General features: G+C 43.3%; 1 protein-coding gene and 1 long non-coding RNA gene across 5 annotated transcripts in view; both read right to left on the reverse strand.

The window, feature by feature from the left end:
• The window catches only part of Setbp1 (SET binding protein 1), a 352,676-nt gene that overhangs the window by 222,931 nt on the left and 102,077 nt on the right, over positions 1 to 27,668 (reverse strand). The gene's annotated exons all lie outside the window — the stretch shown is intronic.
• LOC125617731 overlaps positions 18,260 to 27,668 on the reverse strand; it is a 35,958-nt gene continuing 26,549 nt past the window's right edge. The window contains exon 3 of the long non-coding RNA XR_007348828.1: positions 18,260 to 18,270. This is a non-coding gene — a long non-coding RNA (uncharacterized LOC125617731). The remainder of the gene's footprint in view (positions 18,271 to 27,668) is intronic.

Genomic DNA, 27,668 nt, shown 5'->3' on the forward strand with positions numbered 1-27,668 from the left:
TCCTCATCTGCAAATCAAGGTGGCTGAGCTCAATGACTCTGCAGTCCTTCTTTCTTTAAGGTTCAGTGATTTTATGACCCTCTGAATCTCCAGCAAAATAAATTCCTTTTTGTATGTAAAAATCCTTGTAAAGGAAACAACTCTACAGTATTTTTTTCCCCTTCCCAAAAGGTAATATAGACAAAAAGAAGAATGGGAGATGTGGAGCTAAGAAGATGAGGGTTTGAATCCTGCCCTGCCACTCCTTAGATATTCATCCCAGGAAATCATTTAATCTTGTTGGACCAGAAGATTAAATACATTCATTTGTGAAACTCAATACCAGTGCTGAGTGACCCAGAACAATTGGCCAAAACTACTTTCAGGCCATATGGCAAATAAATAACAAAACTGATGAGTCCTATACAATCACTTGACTATTCTTAGAAAATCCAAAGATAGTCGGAAAGGATACATACTTCCAAAAACCCCATGTGCTAGATTTTGCAAGACAGTTCCAGTGTCTCAGCTCACACAATCTGATTGCTCATTGTTCCCATAAGGACCCATCTACTGATTTCTGCTTGGAAAGTGTGCGTTTAGTGTACCTTATGGTTCTACAGAGACCCACATTCGTCTCACACCAAGTCCCACCACCCCTGATACCAAAGCCAACACTCAAGGGCAACACTGTTTATCTGGCTTGATTTTTCCATGGGTTCTGCATCTGAGTGGTCTAATGGAAAAAGATAGAGGCTAGATGTTCTATTTCTATGAACCCCAATATTTAGCTATGTGACCCTAGGAAAGGCACTTGTGCAGTTGGAGCTGGTTTGGAATATAACGAGGCTGTACCTTTCAGCTGTGAGGTTCTTCTGCCAGCAACCTAACTCTTGCTAAATGCTCATGGTTCCCCTGATTTCCAGGTGAAGTCTTTGGACCCACAGCCTCTTGGTTTAATCTTACTGGAACGACTGGGGACTGGACGGGTGCCACTGTGCAGCTCTGTCTCCCATGGATGGAGGATGCCCAGGACCAACTTGGAGCCCCCATGTGCTACCTGGATTTAAATCAGGAGGCAATGTTATCACTTGACCCCCATCAGAACAAGCCCAGAAGTTTGTCAATTTCCCTGCTGGTGACTAAGATACGTGTTTAATGCTTTCTTGTCAAGTCAGAGTAAGAAACTCCGTGCTTAGGATCAGGAGGAAGCAAAGGAAAGCATGGGAAAAGAAAGGAGGCACAGAAAGTGACAATTTGAAATTTTAATTTAAAAAGAATCCTAAATACTTCTTTGTTAAAATAGTACCCAGGAGAATAAAACTTCACAGGAGCAGCTGATGTGGGGTGATGAACTTCGGTCTCCCATGCCCTGAACATGGGCGGCTGAGCGGTTTAAAAAAAGCATTTATTTCAGTGGGCAGCTGCGAACTCATTCATGGAGAGATCACACCCTTTCTCTTCCTGATGCTATGGTTTTTGGAGAACGAGTTTGTATCCCGGCTTGATAACTGGACATCTGTGGGAAACGTGCCCTCCAGTAAGGACAGGCATAGAGGTATCAGGAGGCACAAGTCTCACCACATGCTTTTCCCAGAGCCTGGCCATTCCTCCAAGGAGGGCCCCTCCCTCCCCTCCTGCATCTTCCCCTTCGCCAGCTGCCCACCCAACTCTGTCTTTTCCCAAGATGTGCTTCACACTGCCCGCCAGGCTGGCCCCTGATCCTTCCAGAGTATTTGCATTGTAGCCTTGGCTTGCACCTGCTCCATAGCCCCTCCCCTTCTCTGCCCCTCAGGGCTCTGCCCACACCCCCTCCCACCCATTAGCAGATCTCCAAGCAGATGAGGACGCCACAGAATAAAAAAGGCTCCTGGAAGCTGCTGTTCCCCCTGCCCACCTGCCCAGCTCTGGCTTTTATAGGAACCCTCCCCGGGAGCCCTCTCTCACCCCCCTTCTTCCCCCCCCAGGCCCCCTTCCCTCATCTGTTGTCCCTGGTTCCCAGGGTCTCTCTACTGTTTCTCTAATTTGTTTATTGATTGGGAGAATCAAGTCACTTTTGTTCAGCAAAAGAAACAGTCTGGTGTTAGGAGACCTCATTCATTTGATATCAGGAAGCTGAACCAGAGATGGGGCAGGGACTGTCCTCCAACGTCATCTCTTTTAAGCCTTCCTGCTCCCAGAGGAAACTTCAGTCCCCCTGGCACGGGGCATCTCTCCATGCATCCTTAGGCTTCCGTTTTGCCTGATTCTCAGTTTCCTCATTTACCTGGCAACAGAAGTTAATATGTTGTGATTTCAAGAAAATCCTGAAGACCGATTGTGCTGACTGACTGACTGACTGACTGACAGTGAGTGAGTTCACGAGGGAGCCGGCTGACATCCCCACCCTTAGTCCACGGGTCCTATCACACTCCATGGCACTGCTGGGACAGCGAAGCGAGAGAGACATGAGAGCTAGACAGTACCACGTGCACACCATAGCAGAAGCACATTAAGCACGGGTATTAGTAGTATTTAAAAAAATAAATGTCCCAAAGTTGCCAATTTCTGGATAGCATAAATCCCCTGCCCCCAGAAATGACCAAAGCAAGTAGTACCAATAGAGGAGACTAAAGAGTCTGTTTTATTGGAGCCAATGAGGCGGCAGTTTGGGAGGCTGAGGCAGGAGGATCTCGAGTTCAAAACCAGCCTCAGCAACAGTGAGTCGCTAAGCAACTCGGTGAGACCCTGTCTCTAAATAAAATACAAAATAGGGTTGGGGATGTGGCTCAGAAGTCGAGTGCCCCTGAATTTAGTCCCTGGTCCTCCCCGCTCCAAAATGAGTCTGTTTCATTGGATAATGAGAATGTTTCTCCCTTCCCTGCTCCGGGGAAGTAAATACAAGTTGGCCCCAATAGCCCGGTCCCCTTCATGCACAGTGCAACAAAGTCCCTGCTGGAAGGTCCCATCTTTATGTCCTTCAATTTCATTTCCTAGTTGAGAGAGAGCTGAACACTAAGGCTGGGAAAGCTATCTTCCTTATCCCATTGTGCCCACCATGTACTGAACATGTAGGAAAATCTTAGAAAATATTAATTTTTTGATTTTGAAATAGAGGAGAAAACAGGTATCCCATGTCCACACTGAGTTCCTGGCACAATATGCACAAGGCCCACAGTTTTATATCTTAACACAGAAATGTAAGTGTCTATTGTATAAGACAGTCCACCTTGCCCAAATATATGTTTATGATACTAGAGGCAGGGGCTGGAGCCAAACTGATGAGATTTCAATTGTCACTAAGTACAGTAAAACAGGATTCAAGGACCCTGAAATCTACATACTTTATCTTCATAGCCACCTCCTGTTACCTATATGAATGCAATTTCTCCTACCAGGAAAGTCTCCTCGCCAAATCTAATTATCAAATACAAGCAAATTTTGAGAAACCTGCTCATATTCTGACCTTCTGGAATATCATGAACAGCTGTTCAAGTTGTACAATGCACAACACCAGAGGCCACAGCTTACAGTGCAGCTTAAGTGCAAGGCTTAAAGATTTCTGCTCACATAGATCTCTGATTTTAAAGGACTTATCCTGTAGGTTCTCTAATCAAAAATTCAATTGAGTGGAAAGGGAATTTTATTTAATTCTCTACTTACTACTGGAAGCTCCTACTTCCTAGGCCACCTAAAATTTGCCATGATTTAGTACAGTACTACTTCTACTCGGCCAATTCTATATGTGTAGGAAACCACATATTACTTTTGCCCAGTTTTTTGTAACACATTGAATTTTAAGGAATCAGTGGTACTCAAGTAGCCCTTGGGTCTGGTCTTCTGTTCAATTCACGATCTAATTTCTTTGGGCCCAAATACCTCCCACCCATACATTCTACCATGAACTGCCTTGCATGTGCTGTACATTCTATACAAAGCAGATTCTTGATATATTTTTATAGAATTTTGCCCAAATCAAATAAGGTAGAGATAGCTTCTAGAAGATTTTATTCTCTGCTTGTGAGTGTGGTTCTCTGTGCCAACTTGCCCACCCCACACTCAAGTGCCTTTCTCTGCTCCTTTAGCCCTTGTCTCAAATATAGACCACTTCATCAGGTCACTTTTTGTATAGTTCTTCCATTAGATTGGGAGTTCTCAGAGATAAAGGCCCTCATCCTCAGTCATTATTGGCTTTCCAGCTCATAAGACCTGCTACACATGATTGATGTTGTTTTTGGATGCCACAGAGAAACAGGACTGAAAGACCTGGTAAACAGGGCCACCAGCACTGTCTGACCAACCTAGCCAATCTGGGAGTTCCAGAATTATTTGTACGCAGAAACCCATCAGAGTTCCCATATCTAGGAGCAGATGTGGTTCACTGGTGAGTTAGTTCTCAGAGGAGGCTGAATTTATAACTCCAGTCTTGCATCTGCAGCACCCAGCAGAGTGTCTGGAACATTCTGCAGATTTACTATGTGTCTTGCATAATTTTAGAATTGCTGAATACAAGCTGGATCAATCCCCTTTCCTCAGAAGGCAAAGCTCTGTGAAGTTTCCCTTTTCGATGATAGCAAAATCAGAGAAATGTAGAGACTGTATGTAGTTAAGGAGCTGGTTCCAATTTCTCATTTACAGATGGGAACACTGAGGTCCAAGATCTCGCGGGAGACATCCTGCTCCCAGTCTAGCACACTTTCAACTCTGTCACACTGTCGCGTTTTGCAGGAAATTCAAGCTTAGCGAGCCTGCAAGTCCTGTGGCTGAGCACAAGGCTCTTGGCTTCTTTCTTTCCATCTCTGTCCAGCATTTGTCCCTCCATGATGAAGAAGAGGTTCCTTTAGGAAAAGAGGGTGCTGCAGGGGGAATGCCCTCCCTTCTCAGGCCCCTCCCTTCTCAGGCAGCCGCCAGAAAGAAGCATTTAAGCCCTCAGACATTCCAGCAGAGGAGCCATTATCTTAGGGCATCTTCCAAAGATGATGCCTCATTTCCAAGACCACCTAAAAGGACACAGCCACAGAATGGACTATTCAACTTCAGATGTCTCTGAAAGTGGAATGTGGGGAAATTTTAATCTGGGAAACAGTAAAGTCATTTTGCAAAGAAACTACATTCTTTTTCTTAAAAAAAAAAAAAAGGTCGCCTGCTGATGCCCATCTGCCTTTAAACAGCCAGTGTCCCCTCTGTCCTATGGGTAACTAATGCTCAAAATGAACACCCCATTGACATGGGCCCACAGAGACTGCTAGAGGCACCCGTTTTTAATGTCACAGAAAGAACAATCTCAGCATCACCTACAGCCCTTGAAGTCTTCGCGTCTCTGCAAACAATCATCAGCAGGAGAAGGTTCTGACCTGCTAGAACAGGACCCTCCCCCCCTCCCCGTGAGGCTCCCCTTGCAGCATAAGTGCTGAGGAAGGGCAGCCCTTGAACTTCCATTCATCCCAGCTCACATCTAGAAACAACCTCCATGGTGCTGGCAGGAGGTGCTTCAGTGGGTGACTGGACACAGACAGGAACGTGACCACGAGTCCACAGCAAAGAAAAGATGCTCTACCAGGAAACTGGGGGGTCTCTTAGAGTCCTGCACAAGTGGATAGCACAGGAGGCCAAGCTGGAATACAGAATATCTTTAACACAGCGATGGTGGGAATGAAACGTTATTGTCCATTTAATAAAACAGTTTGCCCTACAATTACTTGAGAGGTCATTTCCTCATGCTCACTTAAGGCTATTTTATGGCCCCCAAACTGTTTTCTAGAGGAATCTCACTGAAAATCAATCAGAATTCTAGCCAAACCACAGAAGTCCAAAGAGATCTGGTGTATCACTTAAAAAAAAAAAAAAGATTGCATCTGAAAAAACAACAACAAGCTAAATTCATTTAAGCATTTTAGGAGTAAAACCACTATCACTGTGCCTCAGGTGTGTGTGTGCGTGCGTGCATGCATGTGTATAGATGTGGGGATGTATGTAATGGGGAAGGGGAACAGAGGCTCAAAGTCATGCCTGTGGAAACTTCAAGACACCTCAGGAAAGCTCACAAATACTGCCTGCACTTCTCTACAAGAGCCTAATGCTACAAGACCTAGGTGGAATGTCAGGGTTGCAACCCAGAAAATGTTCCTGGGCCTGCCCATAGAAGCCCATTCCTACAGGGAGCAAGACCCAGCTGTTCTGCTCAGGGAAGACACCACAACAGATATGTAAGTCTGAAAAGTCAACTGCCTTGCTGCCCAGGCCAACATTTCAACCAACCACCCCAAAACTGATGACCCCTTTTTAGGATCTCCTCTGATAGGAGTCATATCAAGGTCTTTGGCATATCCTGGCCACAGCAGATTTGTACCCCAAACAGGGGTATGAGCATCTGTGTTGTTTTACCTCTCCTTATGGCAGACGAAAGACAGTGACGTTCAATGTCAACTCCAAGCTTTAACTTCAAATTTAATTGCTTTCTACCCACTTCTTTCCTTAGGTCTGCTGGTATCTTCAGCAGTCATGATGAACTCAGTATGCCAAAAACACAAGTTCTACTTAGTAACATGTACTCCATAGCCAGGTGGGTCCAAAGTACAGTCATGGTCACATGACTGCACTGCACCCAAGGCCTTTCTTTCAGGCAAAACCATTCATTTGCCAACCTATAACTATTTTGGATGACATCTTCTTCTGTTTTGCAGAGCATTTGGGGCAGCATGGCAGGAATATGTGTGAAATATTCCATGTGGACACACGGGTATAAGTGAGTACACTCATGTGTGAACATGTGTGTGCCTGCCCACACTTGTGTGTCAGCAAGTGTGTGTTTGCGTTCATTTAAACATCTCCACATGGATGAACATTCACAGAGTGATGGGTGGAATGTCAAGGTTGCAACCCAGAAAATTTCCTACAAGATTGGTTTTAATAAGCAGATGAATGTTAGGTTTTCAAAAACTTTCAAATTTAAGGTCTGGCCTAACCATAAGTTACCTGCAAAAAAAACAGGCAGGATGAGCAATAGAATCATTCTCAGGAAATCTGGACTGGGGTTTTGACTCTGGGAAGAACATGTGTGCTTAGACATTCCTCCTTTTGGAGTTGGATTCTCCCTAGTCTGGAAAGTTAGAAAGGTGGACCTTTGCTAGGTCAGGATCTTTGGAAATTTGCACGGCTTTCCCCAGAAATCTCACATGTTTGTATTGGAATACAATTCTTCATGATTACTGCCTCAAGGTTCTTCCTAGATTAAAGGATGCCCACTGTCACCTCAGACCAAATAAGAAAAAAAAAAATTCTGTTTCTGATTAAAAAAAAAAATGGTGCTTGTAGACTTCCATTTCAACCTCTCCTTCCTTCCCTCCCTCAACATTTACATGCAAAGTTACAGCTATCTCTAAAACAGCTTCTGAAACCCTAAATTGGACATGATATGCTAAGAGGCAAAAGACACTACAATTAAGATTTCCCTTCCTAAATAAAATATTATCACGCACTGCTGTAGCTCAGATTCTAAAAGGCACCCAAAGGTCCATGTGTTAAAGGCCAACTCCCCAGGTGGTGCTATTCAGAGGTGATGGAACCTCTAAATAGGTGGGGCATATTGGGAGGTCCTAAGGTCTTTGGGGATATGCCCTTCAAGGGACCCAGCCTCTCTTCCTCCTCCTTTATCTTTTATTTCCTGGCCATGAGATGGGCACTATGCTCCCTGCCATTTCTAGTCAGTCCACTCACCGGGGGCCCAAAGCCATGGACCTGCAGGATCTTGAACTGGATTCTCCAAAACTGTGAGTGAAAATAAAGATTAACATCTCCTACATATCTTCATTTTAGGGGAGTCTGCTCTTTCAGACTCTTCTTAAACCTGACCATGAATAAATACCAGGAAGTCACAAAGACAGGTCCATTGCTTTCAGCCAATATTGTAAAATCACCAACATCTCCCCACAGTAAAAAGGAATTCTGGTGCACTTTTCGTATCCTCCCTTAAAAATCAGGCCATTTTAGAGCTTAGAAGCCTCCTTCTTCTAATACCTCACCTATTCAGTATCTTCCCTTTGGATGACTGCTCAGTAAGTTCAGAAGGTGGGATAGAATCAGGACTCACCAAGTCCTATTGATTCTCAAATCTTGATTGTTTCTTCCTGGCCTTTTATTGCCTATTTCAGAATCTGAAAATGGAGCAGGTTGAATAGGTGTTGGGAGGAGAGGCAGTGTGGGGAGACTTTGTGAAAGGAAGAAAAGGGTACCCAGGATAAGAGCTCTCCACTGCTTTCCTTTCCAACAAATGTCGTGATAAAGTCTATTAAATCCATGGGGACCCGCACAAATGGGGGCGAAAATACTCCTTGCCCGGAAGCTACGAGGGCAATTTGCCTTTTGCATGGCAGGTGGGAGGGAACCTGGAGGACATGCCAGTCCCAACACCAGCCACTGGGAGCAGGGTATAGGGACTCTGACATTCTACATCACTTTGTCTCCTAGAGTGGGTTATTCTGAGTGTTTCTACTTCGTAGCTTTCACAGCCACTTATTGTCTGGTAGCCTTCAGGCTCTGGAGCTTCTTGTATCCATTTTGGACTGATATTCCACGAGCCATGCCTCCTGACACCTAGTAAGAGTTTTTTCTGCTCCATATGCCCCCCTTCAGCTCTTTCCTCTACCCCTAAGTGGAGGAAAGCTACAGCCAATGAAAGCTAGAGCTCTTATTTAAAGGAGCCATATCCTGTACTCTGAGACTTCCTTAATTTGCTTGACAGAGCTCTGTTCCTGATCTATCAGGTCAAGAATCAAATGTACACATTACACTTCCCTGGGACATGTGTATCTGGACCAGAGAATGAAGGTAATGTTCGCTGATAAGATTTAATTTTTTGAACTTTCAGGTTTTTTCCCATAGCTGCTTTGGATGAGAATGAAGAGAAATCTTATGTTTCTAGAATCATCTAATTGTTGTTTTGAACATAATATGACCAAGAGTCATTCAACTGTTTACTTCCTATTCATCTTGAAAAACTCTGGGGTCCCAAAATCCCACTCTATCTTTCCTCTTGCCCTCATCAAAACCTTCCAGCAACTTCACAGGGAAGGGCAATATTCTCAATGGGGCAAGTGGAAGCCTCCTTGTCAAGATTACCTTTCAGGGTTCTGATGCCAACAGTTAAAACCCAGAAGTAACCCATGCCATTGGATGTAGCATAGGAATTTAATCCTACTTTGCACTGGATTTGCATCTCACTGGCACTTAGGATAGGAGAAAAAGAGGATTTATAGCAATTCTCAGTTACTCCTAGATAACTGGTAAGTTTTTTATGTTTTGAAAAAAATTCTTCCTTGGACGATTCTAAAAACTCTTTCCTGGTCGTGCCACAGAGAATTCCATGGGTCAGCAAAAATCATGTTAGGATTAAGTCAGGTTAAAGGTATTTAGAAAGGGAAATAAGCTCGGAAAGGGAAACAGGGCTTCCCAAGGTGCTGCCCAGCAATGCACCCTGTGACCAACCTGGGTGGCCCAGGCAAAGATCTGCCTGCTTTTATGTCAAAACACGCTCTCTATTCTTAGAATGACCCTCCGTTTCTCACCATAGAGCCTGACCTGCAGACCTCCATGGGCTCATTTTGGAAAATTTCCACTGAAGCCTTCTGAAGCACCCTGGTTGACTCTGGCCCTTCCCAACTCTGAATTCACTGCTTTCAATGAAATGAAACAAACATAGTTGTCAAATGGTAAATTTCAGCTGCACAAGTGAAGATTTGAAAATGAATGACAAGGGTGGGCTCTGTGTTTTGGATGCTCTCAGGCTAGTAAGGAGATGAACAGAGAAACAAATAATTATAAGGAAGTGTGAAGGAGAGTAGACCAGCCAGGGTCTAACAGGGAACAGATGGCACTGCCAAATCGGGATTATTGAGGAGACTTCCTTTCCAACAGTGGGGATCGATGTAAGGGAAGCACAGGAGCTAAAAGAGACTGTTCCCACCTTTGTTACCTCAGAGAGGGGTAGGTACTGGAACCAGAGAGCCTCCTCAGGATTAGTGGGTTTTCACCCCCTCCTGCTTCTGATCTAGTCTCCATGAGATCACTAGCAACAACTTTCTTAGGGGCAGATCTGCGGTTATACCTTATTTCTAAGTTCTGATGGATTCTGCTGCCCCCGAGGGTAAAGTCCAAACATCCGGGCTTGCTGCTCCAGGAGGCTCTTCAATCCCAGCACCTGGTCTCCATGCTCAGATTGTCCCATCCCCACTGCCACACTGCTATCCTCTATACTACCATGTCCTTGTGAATTCCATCTTCCCCTGACTAGAATGCTGTCCTTAACTAGCCAAGTCCTACTTGTTCTTCCACAGCCAAGTCAATTGCTTCTTTCCCTGTAGGCCTCCCCAACCCCCAATGTTACTTCAGCCTTCAAGCTGTATTGCTTACAGGTCCCCGAAAAGTGAGTGTTGACGAAGACCTGAGTTTAAACAGGGATGAAGGGATGGTGGTCAACGAGACACACACTCTGCTTCTCAATCTTGTACTCCTTCCATTACACCATGTGGTCGCATCCCCAAGGACCCATTTCTTCTTTGGTAATCAAAAGGTCAGGATAATTCAGGGGGAGATTCAGAAATAACATTTTGGCAGTCAAAAGTGGTTTTCTCCATAAACAAACAAACAAACAAAAATATGTGAAAAACAACTTAATACTGTGAGGATAACTCAATGAGAAGGAATAAAAATTGCTCATTATTTAGCATCCCCACCTGAGAAACTACCCTGGTCACATACACTTCCGAACAGTGGTTTATTCCTAAGGCCTCAGGGAGTATTCAGTTCCTGCAACCGCATTGGGCAGAACACCCCACATCAGCTATATCAGTCTTTTAGAAGTGAGTGATCCTACTATTCCTCCAGATACAGAAATAATTGAAAATTTAAGCAAGGAGGCATAAAGGGCCTTCAGCAAATAAATCCAAAATGATAAGATGTTAAGTGGCCCAGGAGATTCTATGTTATTACCATTTGGGGGCTTTTTTTGGCTTTCAAAGTTAAAGTGAAACTGCCAAGTACTCTTGGCCTGAAACATCTCAAAGCAAAAGGAAAAAAAAACACCAAATATGAATGGAAATGCCTCTATGATGGTGCATGGATAATTTAAGATGGGATAGAAAAGGTTCCATGATTCTAAATCGAGTAAAACAAATTTAAAATGCTTCTTGGTAGAATTGCTACTAACATCTTAACAGGAAACACAAAAAATGAAATAAAATAAACTGTTAAGATAGAAAAATGAAATCAGTGGCCATAAACTTTCTATCTAGAATGTAAATATACAATCCAGAAAGTTACTATATGTAGAAGCGATACAATGTGGTTTTAATATATACCATTCCCTGTATCTTGAGCCTCCATCAGTCTGAGCTTGCATTATATTGCCAAGATTGCGCTATGCAAAATGGTTGTTATCGGAAAAAAAAAATCATACGATTCCTGCTCTTGCCTTACAGACTCACAGCATAGTGAGGACTCACTCATTCCATACAGCTTTGCACCCAAGTCTACGCTGGCTGCCTAGGGGGTGCTGCGAGTGACAGTGGAATTCTGGGATGCAACTGTCAGTTTGGGCTGGCAAAAGCGCCCAGAGTTAGACATAAAAGATGAGAAGACATCACTGGGTAGTACGGAGGAGGTAAACTGAGCCCTCTAAATGCTAGGGTCCTTTGTGTCAACACAGATAACAGAAAGAGAAGATGCTCATCATGAACACAGGTCTATTGTAGAAAATAAAGCTCAGAGGGAAAATGAAGGCTTATTTTTAGCATGTTTAGAGTTTTAAGTGTTACTAGTAGTGACATAAGTGGAAAAAATCCAAACAAACTGGAACATAAATACATGGATATATAGGGATCTCTGTGATGGCAGAGAGAAAGTCATACAAATGGGGTGAAGGGGGAGAGCAAGCAAGAGAGAAAGCTGGAAGGAACCAATCCTTCTTCAAAAGAGAAAGAAAAGGAGACCATATTCCGTGGAAGATTGAGGCATGATGCATTAGCAAGATTTTATTTTCATCCCTGCTAAAATATGCCAATGACGGAAGACAGCTTCATAGACTCTAAGAAAAAAACACAAAAACAGTGTTTGAAAGTTATCCATCAGGAAAGACGATTTCAAAAATAAATGAAGTTCTCCTGCCTTTCTCGCAGGTAGATACATTTTCCGTCTGCATTTTAATTTTTCTTCTCAGTTCGCTCACGTGGCATTTCCTTCACTTAACAGAAGGCACGGGCACGTGCACAGATATGACACCTCAGAACAACGGAGACATCAAGAATCACATGACAGGGGCAAAGAAGAAAGGATGGTCCAATGAAAGGCTTTGAGACCCCCCAGCACAGCTTCATGTCAAGCATGGAAGATGTGCCCGCCTGCAACCCTGCATCTAGTTCAGCACTAAGGAATTAGTGAGGCTAGATGAGCTGGGCACCCTCCAGCTGTACCACTCACTGCCTTCTCTGGTCAACCAGGGATAAGTGAAGTGTTATCTCATTTATTGTACAAATGAGTTAGGTAAGTTGACTGCCCTTTGAACGTCCAAATTCAAACCACTCTCTTTGGATGCTCTTACCCTACAACCTCAGATCTGAGCTCAAGGCCTTGGTTAGGCTCTGGTGAAATCAAGGAATAGTCAATCTAATTCAGAAGACAAAGTCAATGTCCAATATTAAAAAAAAAAAAAAAAGGAGAATGCAACAGTGTGAAAATCTGACTAAGTTGTAAGGACAACAGAACACACCAGCATTAAAGAAAAAGATGTGCAAGGTGAGCATGTCCTTGGAGAAGTCCAAATGGCTTTGTGAAGGGGAGTGGGATTTGAGTAAGAAATTGAAGAACTGGCAGAATACAAAATGATGAAGGAAGAGGAGACACATGCACACATGTGTGCAAACACACACACACACACACACACACACTCACTCATAGGCATAGCTAGACCCACTTCTATCCTCATGGGGACCAAGCAGTGTGAACCCTACAGAAAAAGTTAAGTCCTCAGGAACTGGCTGAGCAGCACTTTGTAGGTTCTCCTATCCAAGTTTCTAAGTCAACTTTCAGCCTGCTGCAAGGACTTCTGTTACTTTATTATTGAATAACTTAGGGTCTTAAGGGTTTTTCCATCTTTGAAGTCTTCCTATCATTAAAATCCCGAAAGAGAAGAAATTTCTTTTATCAGTTCTCAACCTTTAATTATATGGGCAAAGTTGAAAAGAGCTCAGATCTTAGGAGAAGACGGTGCCCAGAAGGTAAAGCACACATAGTGTTTCTTCTATGGGAGGACATAATTCCTTACCCTGGTGCCTAAGGCCCTCCAAGAGATTTCCAATCATTATTATTAATATTTCACTGTGTCTTCCCAAGAGAAGTGAGTCACACAGACTGATACCAGGAGTAGCCAAGGTAAGCTCAGGCCTTTGCAAGGGCCACATAAGAGCATCCTAGAATAAAAGCACAGGGACAGGAGAGTAACGATGCACACTGTCACAAACCACCACCCTGGTCAAGTTCAGGTTCTTCACTTATAAAGCAAAGGGCGGGTATTAAATAGTCCCCAACGTGCTTTCTAATACTGTAGTTCAGTCTTGTGTGTTTGGAGCAAGCTGAGTCATATCATGGGCTTTTGTTAACAGGAGATTCTCTCAAGGACCACAAGAGCTTTGACAATACTTTGAGATCTTTGGTAAGAGTATAATTTTTTTTAAGGTTCCGATTAAAAGTGGGGGGTAGAGACAGATAAAAAAATGCAGTCCTTACAAAACAAGTTACAAGATTGCTTTTAAACAGTGCTCTTAACCCCATTCTACATGCAATACTCTGCCAAAAATGTTCTTCTCTAGGCTCTCCAAAAACTCTACAGGTCAATTTTATAAAAATTTATTTTATATATCTCTTCAGGAAAATATCTGCCACTTGAAATGAGGTACATCTGATTCAAGGAAGAATACTATCTTGCATGATGAGGAATTTATAATATTTTGGTGGATGTCCTCTGGCCCAAGCCAATGTATTTATTCTCTCCTCTCATGCTCACAGTCTAAGTGGTAATAAATGTCAGACACGACCTCACAGCCCCACATGAACATGTACACAATGCGCTCCACGTTAAGATGTATGAGGATTGCCCACTCCAGTCTACAGCCACTTGATCCACTGCCTTTGTTTGCTGTGCTCCTCCTTCTTGAAAATGGTCTATATCCAGGCAATCGGTTTGCCAACAGGTATGCCTGGCTGCAGACGATCTAATTTCATATTGTATCCTTTCCTCTCCCTAATTAATCAAAAGAGGGATGGATGAAAAAAAAGAGAATAAAAATGTGCTCCAAAACTACTATACCAATTTTCTAGATACGTCTGTCATTTTTTTCTAACAAACTATGAGAAGATATCAGTCCTTAATGAAAAGATGCATGATTGTCTAGCTCTGAGATGAGCTTCCTTCCTGAAAACAGCAAACTGTAGGTAGATAGCAAAAGGTTTCTTTTGAAGAATATATCTTACTTAGAAGTAGTTTAAGGAGAGGAGTTATCGAGAAAAAGGGATGCAAAGAATGAAAAAAAAAGGACAGTACAAAATGAGTTCAAGAGGAAATAAGACAGCGAAAGAAGAAAATGTGAGAGAATTTAAGGATATTCGTGAAAGCTTGCTCTCATCCTCATTTTCACCACAGCAAAGCAGAGAGAAGAGAAGAACATGGAAAGTCGGAAGAGAGAAAAGGAGAAGTCAGGGTCATCAGAAAGAGCAGAGAATGGAGGAAAGGGGGGCAAACGTGCATCTCGGGGCAGCATGTATGGAGACCCAGAAGTCTCTGCCCCAGAGCACATTTCGTCCTGGCCATCAGACACAGAGCTGTGGACAGGGCAGCAGCTGCTATATTTAGCTTCACTGTAACTCAAGTCAAGAGTGTTCCATGGGGGCAGCTGCTGCAGGGTCCTGAAGACATTTCACCACCTACCATGGAACAGCCGGGGCAAGGGTCTGACCTTGAAGCTCTGAGCTTCACTGTGTTTATATACAAAGGAGCAGCATTCTGAACATATCTGACATGACTGTTAGCAGAGTTTAATGCTCGGCTGTATAACAGGGCAGTGTTTTCAGAAGACCAAAGTCATTACTCTTGGTTCCACAGTGTCCCTCCCCCAATCCCTGAAAGCAAATATTGGCCTTTACCTTATATGGTATGTTCTCTCCTGAGAACTTCTCTGACATTCTGGTCTTCGCTTCTACCCAACACAGGGCTCTGTGCTTTGAAAGAATACTTGCTGGTGTCTATACAAGTACCCCCCAGGCCTGACTGACTCACAGAAACATCTGCGTTTCCTCTAATGCCAGGGAACATGACTCCCTCCTACTGGGGGGGCGGGGGAAGCTTGGTTACTAGAGGACTGGCAGGTGATCAACCTGATACCCTATGGCCACAAATGAAGATCTGCTGGTAGCAGAAGGTCTAAGTTGGGGAATTTTTCAGAAAGGCACACTTGATGTGAACAATTCATTAAGTAAACATGAGTCACTGTTCTGGATAGGCATCCAGAGATTCTGGGGTAAAACAACATACATAGACAGTCCCTTTCTTCTCAAGATTTAGCTATGACTTGTGCTTAACAACCACCACACAAGATGGGATGGAGAGACAGGTGAATAGGTTCAAGGTAAAGGCTGAGGGAAGGAGAGGCAGCTGGAATCTAAGATGTGTGGGGATATTTTTTCAGAGAATGGGACCCCTTTCTGCAATATGAACAGGGTATAAATAAGCAGAGCAGAGGGAGGACAGCATCCCAGTTGAGAGACAAAAAAATAAATCAAGCTTATTTTTTTTTTTTGGTTACTGTGCAGTCAGACACTTTTGCAAAACTAAAGTTCCCAGTCCTGTGCCATGACAATTTTCAGTAGATCTTTTATAATTTATTCCTGGGGCAGAGGTCATCTGCAAAACGTTCTTGCCAAGAAGCAACTTCCTTATCTATGAACCAGAAGCTAAATGTCCCTCTTCCAAGAACCAAGAAGAGGAGAGGTGAGCAGAAACTAGCAAGGAGCATGTCTGGATGAATGGCTGTCTCTGCTTCAGAAGAGAACACAGGGCCAGGGACTTGACAGGCTGAATGACAGAAGAGCCAGCCCAGGTGGGAACACTGAAAACTAGAGTCACAGGAGGAGTGTGTATGTCAGTCATTCCTGCCTGGCCGACAGAGCAAGCTAGCAAGTGCCAGCAGTGTGAGGAGTTGGCTGTAGCCAGACTTCACCCACTAGCTGTCCAACTCCTTTAACCTGGACTGACTGAAGGCCAAGAGAAGAACGTTCTCATTAGGGTATGTAATGGATCGCTTCCAGGGGCCAGATGGTTCCCCATAAATACATTAATGACCTTATAGGCATGTAGGTCTGGAAAAGAAACAGTTTAGCTACCACAGCGTGGGAAATGTGCCTTTTGGATTTTATGTACACTAAATAAAAGACCAAGGAATTATTTTAAAGGGTACATGTTAAATTACCCCTTTTCCTACACCTCACTGCTTTTACATGGCAAGCTTAATAAATGAGGCTAATATTTGGTTTAAAAGAATTAAATGAATGCATCCAATCCTTCAAAGATCATTTGAACGTGGATGATCCCAGAGTCCAGAAACACACACACATATACACATACACATGTACACACACACACACACAAACACACACACACAAACACACACACACTCCTGACTGATAACAAAGTCCAGGCTTCTATTGCTGAGCATGACTATGTAGGCCAGCACTCATGGAACCCCTTCCAATACATTGCTTCTGAAATGTAGTCACATACCTGTCAGGAAGCCCTTCTGTCTTCAAACAGCCCTCACCCCCAACTCTTGGATTCTATTAGCCCATCCCCAACCTTAACCCAACTACCAGAAGAATCTCCTAATTTTTGCTGGCTCTTTTCCATTATGTTTCCATTGAGCTTCCAGAAGAATCCCTTGATAAGAAACTCTTATCTTTCCATGTCCCTTAAAGGATCCTATTGCTTTAAAGCTACAGACTGGGGTTCTCTTTCCTCTGGTTAACAAGGGCTGGGGCAGGTCTCTGCCCTTCCCAGTGTTATTTCCCAGTGACCGCTGTCACTCCATCTGCCCTGCAGGGATCTTTCAGCCCCTCAGAACTGTATAAAGCCACACACACACCCTCTCAGTCACTGAGAGAGACCCTTCTTTGCTCCTCCCTCCTCCAGTCCCTGTGGGTTCCTCTCACCCCTCTTGATGCATCAAGAAACTTCCTGCTTTCGCAGCACTACTATGTTTTCTTCACAGCCTTTATCATGTTTGAAACTGTTTATTTTACATTTTCATTGTTTGATCTGATCTGTGCCATCAGGGTCTGGGTGCAGACCAAGTCGGAGAATGGGTATGGACACCCGGAAGAATCCTAAGCAAGATATCAACATAAATCACTGCTTTCCCACTGCTGCTCTTAAACGACTGGAAGCCACCAAAACCAAATATAAATGACACAGCAGCATGACTTTCCCTAAACATCAAAAGGAAGTAACTTCCAAAGCAAGCTTTTTCTTTTCTTTTCTTTTTCTTCTTTTCTTCTGGTTGGGCTAAAACAGTAGCAGCTATAATCTGGTGAATGATTAGCCTTAGGATCTCCAGCATCAAATAAAAAAAAAAATCCACTTCCCTGAGGCCAGGGGAGCCACTGACAACCACCAGCTGAGTCTTGACAATCTCCCTGGACCTCACACACCTGGTTTCTGAGGTCCCAGCAGCCAAATGGGAGTAAATATTAACTGTGGTAGGAAATGATTAGTCAGCTGTGGACAGCTGTCCAGTTTCCAAGGTACTGACCTGAAAAGAAGATGAGAAGAAAGAAGACTGGGGTAACTTCCCCACAGCAGGGGACAACTTGCACTTCTTTCTCCAAGTCCACACCTTAGCTCCTCGCCCTCCCCCAACCTGGGATGGTGACTTCTCTGTCTGCATATTCTTGTTCCTTACACTCTGGCCTCAGCCCAGCAGGGGCACCAGCAAGAGATCACAAGAAAGGAGGGGAGTGGGTTCACAGGTGTTGTTCTCCTGGCTTCTTCCCTGCTGGGTCACCCTGGGCAGACATGTCCTTAACCAGAGGCCAGAGCTCCAATCAGCCTTTCCTCCAACATGGGTAGCTTGTACCCCTTGCTGGCTTCCCATCCTCAACAAACCTAAACCTTCTGGACTAGATCTGCCTGATGATCCCAAGCCTAGGGTGATCACAGTTCTCCTGGACTATTACTGCCTCAGAGATATGACAGCAACTTTTGTGATTTCCCTACACCTGGCGCCTACCTGGAGGCAGAGACAGGCTTCCCATAAGCACACAGGAGCACGTGACAGTGGAGACTGAGCTGAGTTCAGCTAAGTAAGAAATGTCTCATTACAAGTCCCCACACATCTGGGATCTGAGATGGCTGCAGAACCTGTAGTCAGGCAAAGTTTCCCTGAGAAGATGACACTTGAGCTGATGTCAGAACTAGGCCAAGTTCAGAAGGGATGTTCAGTTTTGAGGGGGCAAAGAGCAGCTGAGATAGAGAAGTCTATGCAATGGTCTTGCTGTACTTCTCACCCTCAAATCAACTGATTCTTTCCCATTTGGCTTTTTAACTATTATGGGGAACACACTTTGCTATTTAAAATGGCAACAAAAATATATGATGTTTATGATTATGATAACCATGATAAGAAAGTCTTCAAGGTTTGGCTTTACTTCTTTTTAAAAATTTTTTTTTAATTTGTTTTAATTAATTATACATGACAGTAGAATGAATTTATGCACTTTGATATATCATCATAGATGGGATATAATTTCTCATTTTTCTGAGTGTACATGTTGCAGAATCATATTGGTCATGCATTCACATATATACATACAGTAATAATGTCTGTTTAGTTCTCCTATCTTTCCTATCCCCACATCCTCCCACTACCCCATCACTTCCCTCTACCTAATCTAAGGTAATGCTATTCTTCCCTAATGCCCCCACCTTACTGTGAATATTAGAGAAAACTTTCAGCCTTTGGTTTTCTGGGATTGGCTTATTTCACTTAGCATGATATTCTTAACACATAAAAGTTCTTGCAGCACAGATCTTGTCCATGGTGCCCAACACAATGACAAATACACAGTTGAAGTCCAATAACCATAGCAAATGATTAGTTGATGGAAGAAGCAAAGGATGGGGGAAATCCAGCAGAGAACTGAGGTGGGTGCAGAGTTGGGTGCAAAGATGGATAGAGAGTGGGTGCATGAAACACTGATAAATTCTCTTCTAGCTAGGCTGGTGTTGACCTTAGGTAAATGACACTTATCTCCAGATAATGTTTGCTCAGTTCTTGGGCTCTACAATAGGAGATAAGTGAGAGTTATTTTGGTCTCCTGAATGCTTAGGTGAAGAGTTGGGTGGGACACAGTGGTAGCCACTGTCTGTTCCCAGGGCAAAATGTTAAATCAGTGTCACTGTGGAGCTTCAGTCTACCCTGTCCCCACAAAATGTAGCATCAAGGAATGGAGGTTTCCTGTAACACAGAGATATCTTTGCTAAAAAACCCAGATGCCTGAAAAATGATGTGTTTCTTCTTAAAGAGGAAGCAATTCTTTAGAGTCAGCCTTTTTTTTTTTTTCTTTCTTTCTACCTTAGGGTATGTTTGATTCCTGGCTATCTTCCTACACCACAAGAAGTGATAAAGAACCCAAAAAGAAGCCAGAAAGAGGATAGGCACAGTGATGCACACCTGTAATCCCATCAGCTCTAGAGGCGGAGGCAGGAGGATTGCAAGTTCAAAGCCAGCCTCAGCAATTTAGCAAGGCACTAAGCAAATCAGTGAGACCCTATCTCTAATAAAATACAAAACAGGGAAGTGGCTCAGTGGTGGAGTACCCCTGACTTCGATCCCGGGTACCCACCCCCCAGAAAAAAAAAAGAAGTCAGAAATATTAAGCTTCACTTTCATAGAAGGCATTTCATAGTACCCAACAGAGAAGCAGACAGAGGGACAGGGACCCCAGTTTAATCCACTTCAATAATTAGTTTAGTGTGACTGCAGAGAACACCTTCCCTTCCAGGGCTCGATTTTCCTGTTTGCAGTGAATGGCCTTTCCTTTATACTGAACAGGGAGTAAGTCACAACAGCTCTGGACATTCCTGTGCTCTGAGAATATCGCACAATGAAGTAGAACATACAGTGACAGTGTGGAAGTTATGCCCCATACAGTTATGCACGCGTGTGAGAAAACAAGCATAAATTGAAGCTTTGGAGCTGTAACTTATATAGAAAACACTATTATTCAAAAGTTTAAACATATGTGAGGCAACTCAGAGCAAATATGCTGACATATGGCATTGAAACCAATATGTCAACACTTGTAAGTAAGAGAACGTCTATAAAAATACAATCAACCACAGTTTGCTCTTTACATTTAGGCCACAAATGAGACCACTGCTGAGCAGTGGTTAAGCATTAACACACAACAGGATCTGCCTGGAGCCTGTCCGTGAAGGTGCAGTACCCAGCTAATTAATACATCACTGAAAAATATTGAGCAAGTGCATTCCTGAGGCCTCATTTACCCACTTCAGGTAGGAGGAAGTCCAAAGAAAGGTGTAGGAGAAAGGAAGAGGGGGAAGAAAGGAAGGATTCTCACTGTTCCACTGTAAAGCTTTCCCCAATTCATAAAACTGTTGTATTTGTGTGTGTGTGTGTGTGTGTGTGTGTGTGCGCGCGCGCGCGCATGAGCACACATGTATATGTAAGGTGGGTTTGTGGGTAGTGGTCAAATCCTGAAATCATGTCATTTGAGAAAAAGTGTAAGAAGTAGGAGCTGTTAAAACAGGGGAATGTTAACTTAAAGAAGGCCATCATAATAGACTGTCACTGACTGTGGCACTGCTAGGACCTTATGGCCTGTCACCATCACTCCTGGGCCTTATATTATTCATCTGTGACAGGGAAGGCTTGTATAGATGTCTGGTTCTCAACTCCTGCTGCAATTAGAATCACAATAAGAGTTTTAAACCAAGACACAGCCTGCTGCTCCTCCCCCACCAGGTAAGCTCTCCGGGTGGGAAACAGACTGGTATTCATTAGCTCACCTGGTCACTCTCATGTTCATTCAGTGGAAGTTAATAAGCACTGGTTTAGATTATCCCACATTATTCCAGAGGTCTCCTCTAGGGTGATATTCACAAATCCTTCTAGCTCTAAACCATACTTAACTCAATCATATATGACTCTCTTTCTATTTCCTTTGTGGCTTTGGGAGAAATCATAATCCTGAGAGAAACTCAACTGAAACATTAAAGTTAATTCCACAAATATTCAATATATAAATTCACCAACGCCAATTAAAAATGGAAAATTTGTGACAGGGAACTTCAACACAGAAGAGCTCCTTGGACTTCTTGGTTTTATGATGCTGGGAACTGAACCCAGAGACCCCTGCCTGCTAGGCAAGGAGTCTACCACTAAACTACATCCCTTGATCATAACTTGGTCATAATTTGGGATCAGTTAGTTCTGGCTTTCAGCATATTTTTCACCAGCTTGATTATGTCATTTTCCATGCAGGGCACATTAAAAAGCACAAATTAGAAGGTGAGTTTGAAGAAATAGCTGGTTATATTTATTAATAGCTGTCATGAAGAAGAGCTAGCATCCAAACAGTGAGAAAGAAAACTAAAAATCATATGAAAACACAACACAGAAACAGATGAAATATCATAGTCTGGGAATATTTGGTATAGGGGCAAACTACTCATCTTTAAAGAACCTGGAGATATCACTCTGTTATTCTATAATAATTAGAGAGAGAAGAGCTCATGTGTTGTGAATCTATTTAACAAGGCAAGGTCATGTGTATGAGCAGATGTTTGTAAATCTATTTGGTGATTTTCTAAACAAGGATTTCAATCTTTCAAAATTTGGGGGTCTAAATAAAGCCCTGCTGTATTCTTCTTGGGATTTTAAAAGCACACCTGATATCTAGAGCCTTTTCCACTTCAAAAATCACCCTTCAGGTTTTCACTGGATAATGGATAATGTTCAATATGTACATATGTCTCCAATGAATGGCATTAGAAAGCCCAGAATCAGCATGTGGGCAGATTGAGACAGACAGGGAGACAATCTCCCCTGCCACTCTTGGTCAGTAAACCTGGTCTTAACCACTAGCCACACCCCCTCCACTTCTGATAACCTCTTTGGTGAGTGAAAGGAACTCAGGCCACGAGGAAGAAGGCTTGGTTTGAAATTTTTAAGGGAGCCATGAATCAACCTTCAGGGTAAGACCTCAGAGGAACCTCAGACTATACAACTAAGAGAAAACAGGTGCCATTTTTGTGATCAACACCTGTAACTTTGGCTTTAATAACTCATTCTGTTCCAAGAAGAAGAGAAAGATTTGAGCAGAAAAACAGCAGTGTAACTGTCAGACAATCCACTCCACACCACCAAAATACCATGACGAGCAGGAAAGTTATTCACAAGAGTATCTCCTAATAAGAAGACACTATTTTGGACTCTGTACTTAGGTAAAAATATCACTTGGCCAACTTGCTTTTCTGTAGCACAGGAATACTGTTTTTCTTGATATCAGAGGGTAGGGTCTCTGCCAAATTTGCCCAAACTGGAAAGCCATGATTCTTCATGGGATCCAAGCCCTGCCCGTGATAATCAGAGAGATCATTTGCCCATGAATGTTTCCTTATTTTATATCACAAGCAAGAATTCTGACACACACAAAAAAATCTCAGATTCTAAGACACACCTTGTGTCCATGGTCATTCCTAAAGAAACTGAATCAAGATTCCACGTCACGCCTCTTCTCCACACATTACTTACAGCTCTGCCTGAAGAGGGATGTATAAGAGGGAGCTCAGCACATCGTCCTTTTATTTTGGTGACTTCGGGAAATGATGAGGTGCATGAGAGAGCACTGGATAAGAATGACATCAAAAAGATTGTGATCTCCCCAGCACTTTTTGACCTCCAGCAAGATGTTTTCCAAACCGAATTTCAGTATCCCCTCTCATAAAATAAGAGATATACAGTACTGGAGAATCTTGAAGGTTCCTCCTATTAGCCTTCTGGCCTGTGCTTCCCAACATCATGACCTCCAATGATTTCCCAAATTGTATACAGGTTCTAAGCTTCCTGGACATCCCCTCTGCTTTTTCTACCCTCCCAGAGACCTTATCCTGGGCATGAACAGACCAAGGTTCTAGTCCCAGTTCTGCTTCTAAGTTGTTGAATACAGCAAGCAAATCCTTCCTTCATCTTTAGGATGACTGGGATGAAAATTCTCCTAATGCATTTAAAATGAAACTCTAGAACTCACTCCAGATCCTATGGAAGGATATCTTTTAAAGCCACTAGGTGGGCTGGGGCTGTAGCTCAGTGGCAGAGGGCTTGACTAGCATGTGTGAGGCACTGGGTTTGATCCTTAGCATCTCATGAAAATAAACAAATAAAGGAATTCTGTCCATTTACAACTACAAAACAATGTTTTTTTGTTTTTGTTTTTGTTTTTTGTTGTTTTTTTTTTTTAAAGCCACTAGGTAACTACTGTGAATCTGTGGATTCCACCAAACGTGGTATGATGGACATAATCCTAGATATTTTTGAAGAAGAGCTAAAGGACTTACAGTATGTCCCAAGAGAATGGTGCAGCTGGTTCCTCAATCCCCTCATTTCCCCATCCCCTAATTTACTACCAACCACCATGTATTAGTATCTTCATTCTTACTGACCAACGGTCCTCGACAACATCCAGGAAGTCACTAGTTGCAGAAACCAGTGACATGGCCAGTGACCCACTAACCAGCTGCAACTGACCTCTTACTACAGGCCTCAGAATTCAAGAATAATTTCTTCCCATCATTAGTGTGGAGTGCACTTCAGGTACACCATGAGCTGATGTATGTGTTCTCCACAATCCTGTGGCCCCAAGAAGCCAGACCCAGGCAGGGAGGCAGGAAGGGTAAGAGGGAAGGGAGGGGAGGAGAGTGAGAGAGGAGGGAATGACAGGTCATGGATCCTAAATATCTTCCTAATTGGATAATTTGAAAAGCTCTGGACAGCAGTTCAAAAGGCCTAGATTCTGGTACGAGCTGTACCACCTATTTAGCCATCTGTGTGGCCTTGGCTTGATCTCATCCCCTCTCTAGGCTATTTATAGGATTACTCTGAAACCCAATGGACACCCCTTTATACAGTCTACTGGGACTGTTTGTTTGTTTGTTTTAACTTTTTCATGCCCCAAAACCACCTGGAGAAAGTGACATGACAGATTCATGGCTGATCCCCACCACCGGTCTGTATTTAGTGTGTCTGGGGTTGGGGCCAAAAACAGGTTTAAACTTGTTTTTGTTTTTGTTTCCGTTGTTTTTTTTTTTTTTACATTTTTACTTAAGTTTATTTTTAGCTGATTCATAAAAACACTGAAATTGTGCATATTTAGGGGTGTGCCATGTGATGTTTTGGTACACATATATACATGGCATAATATTTTAATCATGGTAAACAAATCTATCTTCTCAAACACTTGTCATTTCTTTAGGAATGAAATTTTAAAAATCCTTCCTTGTAGCTTTTGAAGTGTACAATTCCTAACTGCCATCTATAGTCACCCTACTATGCAAGGGCACACCCAGACTTCTTGCTGCTATCCAACTGAAGCTAGTACCCACTGAACAGCATCTCTCATCCCTCTGTACACCCTATTTTTCCTGCCCTTGGTAATCAACATTCCCCTCTCGATGTTATAAGATCAACTTTTTTATATTTCAAATATGTGAGATCATACAGTACTTTTCTTTCTGTGCCTGACTTATTTCATATAACAGAACAATCTTCAGTTCCACCCATGTTACGAGGAATGACAGAATTTATTCTTTTTTTATGGCTGAATAGTATTCCATGACACTCACCCTATGTACCACATTTCCTCATTCCTCATCCATTTATCAGTTACAATGTGTATTGCTAACAAGTTCCTATGGGACGATGCTGCTACTGGTCCTGGTACCACATGTTCAAAAGCATTGACAAGGCCCACTTCTGATCAACTGTGGCTGTAAATAAATACCACTAGAAGAGGAACCACCAAGAATAGGGCCAATGCCCACTGTGCATGCCAGAACTTTCAAATCAGAATCACTGGTCCTGTAGCTTCAGCATCTATGTGAACCAACGCCCCATATCTCAATATTCAGTAAAGGTTAAATCATCAATTGCTTACAGTCACCTCACTTTACAGTTAATGAAAGGTGCACTCAGATGATCAAGTGACATCTAGTTCACCACATTCATCTGCGGTTGTAATGGTTGTAATCCTCCAGCTCATCTCTTTGTCTCCTAAACCATCAGCCCCGGTTAACAACAGACAGGGCGGCTGTCATCATCTGGCCCCTCCAGGGAACCAGAAGGAGAATCCAACAGGGCCCCTCGCCCTTGGAAGGCTCGGCATTCTTGAAGCTCTCCCCTGTGTGGTTTCTAAATATAACAGGCAGTCAGACACTCTGAATAACTCTTGGTTGAGTTGGCTTCCCTGGGATAAACTTTTTTTTTTCTCCTGCACCAGGAATAGAGCCCTAAGGGGAGAAATTCCTCTTCAAAGTCAGAGCTAGATAACACCGTGTGTGGTATTCAGGTTGTTCTTTAAGGAGGAAAAAAAGAGGGGAGGCAAACTTCTAACATCAACCAACATCAAAAAGGGTATTCATACTTTGTTCCTGTAGCATGAGTGGAGGGGAGGTGGTGCAAGAGGGGGAGGGGGTCAGGGGAGAGACAATTAACACATCCTGTTTGGCAGTGGAAGAAATGTGGGCAAAGGGTCGGGTACTGCAGGTGGCAGGGGGCAACATGAAAACTGCATGTGCCAGCAGGTACTGGCAGCTTCGCTGTGGTGGCCCCACTGGGGAAGACTCAGAGCCCTTGTCTGGGTGCATAGCTCACTCCACAGGAGCAGCTCTGACTTCATCTCTCCGCCAGACTGCAGACACTCTTACCTTGCCCTCTGGCTCCTGCTGCTCCTTCCAGTAGGGGGGAACTTGATGTGAAATCTCTGTGTAAAAACTGTCGGAAACATATGCAAACATTGATACCGTCTGTCTCACAGAGTACAGATCCCTTCCTCCTTAGTTTTAATGCAGGCCAAGCCTCTGTATTTTCCAATATGACAATATATTTGAGTACCACAGTTGGATGGGATGTTTAGAATCACTGAGTCCTGCCCTGGCCCTTTGCAGATAATAACATTTAAGTGCATTCCTTTATTTAGCACCTACTATGTAACAAACATTTTACAGAAATTGAATCTAACCCCCACTCGTGCCCTAAAAGAAGGAGGGTTTGCAGCTCACAGAAAATGGAGTAGAGATAGGAGGAGATAAGATGCTGCGCCTAAAATTCCATGGCTAAGAGCATCACAACTGCTCATCTCTGGCTCCCGACTAATGCCTCACACACAGTAGGGCAGGAGGAGGAAGAAGCAATGCTGAAAGATTTCCTGCTTTACCCCATATTGGGCATTAGGCCAAGGGACCAGCCAGCACCCCAAGTAGTATCATTCTATGCTTTTCAAGATCTGAGTCAAAACTTTATTTAGAAGTTCTAAATGCCCAGGGAGGAGTTTGGTAGCTCTTCCTTATCCCCAGAGGAAAAAATGCGGACTTTCAGTTTCAACCTTAGGCAGGAAAAAGCCCAGCTGCTATTAAAGCTGAGCAGGAAATTGCATGGAAAACCAAAGAGCAGGTATTTCTTTTCCCATGGGAAATTCTCCAAAGTTCTGAAAGCTCAGGGATAACATATACTTTGCAGAAGGTCTCAGATACTGAGACTGTGTCCCCTACCACTGGAAGATGCACTCTTCCTGAGGCTGATATGGAGGACCACAAAGCAAAGCACTAATTTGAATGTTCTAACTGTGTGAGCATGCATATGGTTGAGTGTGTGTGTGTGTGTGTGTGTGTGTGTGTGTTGGGGCAAGAGGTTTTGCAGTAGTAGGAATATCCACAGGAAGCCCTTCTCTCATTTCTCTTTATTTCCAGAGCAGGTTTTCACTTTTGACCTTGGACCTGGATTATTCTTTGTTGTGGGGATTGACCTATGCATTTTAGGATGAGTAGCAGCATCCCTGGCCTCTATTCAATGGATGCCAGTAGCACTTTTCACCCATCATGTCAATCAAACATGTGTCCAGACATTACCAAATATCCTATGGACCATGGGGAAGGTAAAATTGCTCTTGCTGAGAACTGTTGCTCCAGAATGTCTTATCCTGCACTAATAAGAAAAAAGTCCAAAGATATGTGTCTGATATTCTCTTTGAAGCAGCTGAAGATACATAATCTGCATATTTTCATTAAAACACATTTATTTCCCATTGATGTGAAACTTATGAAAGGGCAAAACTGTGTGTGCTGTGTGCTAGGCCTCTCAAGATCATTAAAAGCTGGTCTGATGTCTGCAGGCCAGGTCCTCAGTCTTCTTTCTAGTCCCTGAAGGGTCCTCTTCCCAATATTCACTACCCATTCTTCCAGGACTGTCTCCAACACAACCTGCTTCCCAAACTTCTCCCAGCTCACTGGCAACTAATTCAGCCATCTTTGAACTTCTCTGAGCTCCATGCAGGAAAATTCCTCACCAGCTCTGTTGCCTCTATACCCTCAGTGCCTACAA

The sequence above is a fragment of the Marmota marmota genome, unplaced genomic scaffold (assembly GCF_001458135.2).
Source record: "Marmota marmota marmota unplaced genomic scaffold, marMar, whole genome shotgun sequence".
In the NCBI taxonomy this organism is placed as follows: domain Eukaryota; kingdom Metazoa; phylum Chordata; class Mammalia; order Rodentia; family Sciuridae; genus Marmota; species Marmota marmota.